The sequence below is a fragment of the Gymnoscopelus microlampas genome (assembly GCF_963454915.1).
Source record: "Gymnoscopelus microlampas genome assembly, chromosome: 7".
Lineage (NCBI taxonomy): Eukaryota > Metazoa > Chordata > Actinopteri > Myctophiformes > Myctophidae > Gymnoscopelus > Gymnoscopelus microlampas.
This window is the reverse complement of record NC_139944.1, coordinates 254940-258041: the sequence shown is the minus strand read 5'-3', so window position 1 is coordinate 258041 and position 3102 is coordinate 254940. Positions and strand designations below refer to the sequence as shown.

Genomic DNA, 3102 nt, shown 5'->3' with positions numbered 1-3102 from the left:
GGTGTCCAAATGACCACATACAGTATAAACAAATTCATCATGCCACCTATATCTTTTTATGTACTATGTAATGTCATTAACACATACTTTCACACAAGAATGTGTGTTTCAAAACGTCTCATGAATTCGATGCAGTTAAGACAGCGAAAGATCTCTTATTTCTGTTTGTATGGGACAAAAAAATAAAGAAAAGATAATGCTCTCTTAGTCTTCCAATTGATTTTGGTTGAGCGAGTCACAGTGAAATACAAGTGTTTTCTTTCTCTTCTCCAGGACAGAAAAGCTTTTAAAATAAATGACATATACTGAACACTGTAGACTCGAATGGAAATACACACTAGTATGAATATGAATATTTAAGTCCAAAACTGTTACTTTTTACAAGATTGGCTATTTTTGCTACTTTTATGTTACACTACAGTATGACAAAGTAAGGAATGAATTTACAAAAAAAAGAGGAAAAATATGGAGATAAGAGGTTTCTGTCCGACAGTGACGATATCCTATGAACTATAAAAAGTCCCACATGTCTGGAAACACAGGAACCCTGCTGCTCTGAGATGAATCACAGCATTCTCTCTGTCAAACATGGTCTCCATCTCAGCTTTCCTACTGTTTTTCTCTCCTACACTGTCTCTCCATCTTAGCTTTCCTACTGTCTGTCTGTCCTACACTGTCTTCATCTCAGCTTTCCTACTGTTTTTCTCTCCTACACTGTCTCTCCATCTTAGCTTTCCTACTGTCTGTCTGTCCTACACTGTCTTCATCTCAGCTTTCCTACTGTTTGTCTCCCCTATCACTGTCTCTCCATCTCAGTTTTTTTTTCTTTTTTTTTTTTTTGCTTCTTTTTTTTTTCTTTTTTCATTTTTCTTTTTTTTTTTCATTTAAATGCGATCCTCCTGCCATGACACCTGGCCAGCAGGTGACATAAAGTACTCTTTGAGAAGCTGTCGTTGTTCTTTGGCAGTGAGGTTGGGGTTTCGTGCCCTTGCAGCTTCCACATTCTGCATGGCCCCAAGTCCATCTCTCCTCCATGTTCCCTCGTTGGCACGTAGACCAGTGATCGACGGTCACGGAGGAAGTTGTGGAGGCATGCTGCAGCCAGGGTCATCTTCACTACAGTGTCTGGGTGAAGGAGGATTGTGGAGCGGAAAACCCTAAACCTATTGGCGAGAATGCCAAAGGCGTTTTCTACAATACGCCGAGCCCGGCTGAGCCTATAGTTGTAGATCCTCTGGTCGTGGTCCAGCTGTTTGTACGGGTAGGGCTTCATCAAGTCGGTTCTCAGAGGGTAGGCCTCATCCCCCACAAACATGTAGGGCAGCACCACATCAGAATTTGGCAGCATTTCTGCAGGAAGAACATTCAGGAGACCCCGGCCAAAGCTCCCTTTAGGTCAGAACTGTCAAAGACCCCACCATCTGAGACCCTGCCCTGAACACCTACACTAACATAAATAAACTTATAATTTGCATCAACAGCTGCCATCATAAGTACAGAGAATCTACCCTTATAATTGTGCCATGTACTGCCACTCTTGGCTGGTGACTGGATGGAGATATATTTCCCATCAAGGGCACCCAGGCAATGTGGGAATTGCCATTTAGCATCGAAGTCATTGGCTACTGCTCTCCATTCTTCCTCTGATGATGGTGTCTGCAAACATAGGAACAGAATGATAGATGAACAGTAATCCCCCACAAACATGTAGGGCAGCACCACAACAGTAAGGTCATTATGACAGGTACACTATGATGGTAGCTGGGGTGATCTTGGACAATTTCAGGTAACAGGTTAAGTATAAAGCCCAGTATCTAGGTTAAGCATAACTAAAGGTAAGTAAGGTATTATTTGGTAAATATGAATAATAGGTTTAGGGTTTACAGGGTAACAGGTTAAGTATAAAGCCTAGTATGTTAGGTTAAGCATAACTAAAGGTAAGTATAAGGTATTATTTGGTAAATATTAATAATAGGTTTAGGGTTTACAGGGTAACAGGTTAAGTATAAAGCCTAGTATGTTAGGTTAAGCATAACTAAAGGTAAGTATAAGGTATTATTTGGTAAATATTAATAATAGGTTTAGGGTTTACAGGGTAACAGGTTAAGTATAAAGCCTAGTATGTTAGGTTAAGCATAACTAAAGGTAAGTATAAGGTATTATTTGGTAAATATGAATTGGCTTAGGGTTTACAGGCTATCAAAATATTTTCTCACTTCCCCCAGTCAAGCATACTGCCTTATAAGACATCTGTTATCTTCATATGTTATCCTCTTTCTGGTTGTCATTATGAACTATGCTGCCTGCGTTGTACATATGTCATAATGTATGGTTGTGATGGTAGTGATTAAAGAGGGGGATTTCTAACCTTAAGAAACTCGCCCTTCAACACCTGATGCAGAGCGTGGCATGTTTCCTTCACTATTTTTGATATAGTGGTGGCTCCAAGCCTATAGTAGAAGGCGAGGGACTCGTATAACGCACCTTCAAAAGAGAAAAGAAAATCAGAATCAGGTTTATTGTCACATCACAGGTTTACAAGATAAAAAAGTGGATGAAATTCGTTTTTGTACATCATTCCCATCGCAACGTTAAATTCCGTAGAAAGAAGAGTGGGGAGAGAGAAAAAGAAGAGGGGTAGGGGGCAAGTGGGAAGGAGATCAACAAGTATATATATATATATATATATACCTGGTGTAGTCTACATCAACAACCAAAAAGTAATAAATGCAAACATTAGTGCAAAATTAAAATAAAAGAGAGAAAAGTACACTTGTTTACTATACACACCTGTGGCCAAGAAGTTGATTGTCACGGAGAGCCTCTCCCTGGCAGTAATGGCCAGCCCTATGTTATACATGAAAATAGCAGATCTACAAGCTCACATGCGACGCGTTGTGAGCTTGTAGATTGTCTATTTTCAAACATTGTAATACTTTTACCTTTGGGTACTTTAAAGTATATTTTGATGCCAATTCGTTTGTACTTTTACTCAAGTAACAATTTGAACACAGGCCTTTTACTTGTAACATGGCATTTTTATATTATGGTATTGTATTGCTACTTTTACTTATGTAAAATATCCGAGTACTTCTTCCACCA

At 39.2% G+C, this 3102-nt stretch overlaps 1 long non-coding RNA gene across 1 annotated transcript; it reads right to left on the bottom strand.

Moving 5' to 3' along the window:
• Window positions 1-1135: 1135 nt before the first annotated feature.
• Window positions 1136-2854, bottom strand: LOC311048755. The gene is made up of 3 exons (XR_014601111.1): window positions 2791-2854; window positions 2369-2484; window positions 1136-1656 (listed from the first exon to the last, which is right to left on the bottom strand). It is a non-coding gene; the product is annotated as an uncharacterized lncRNA (long non-coding RNA).
• Window positions 2855-3102: the final 248 nt, after the last annotated feature.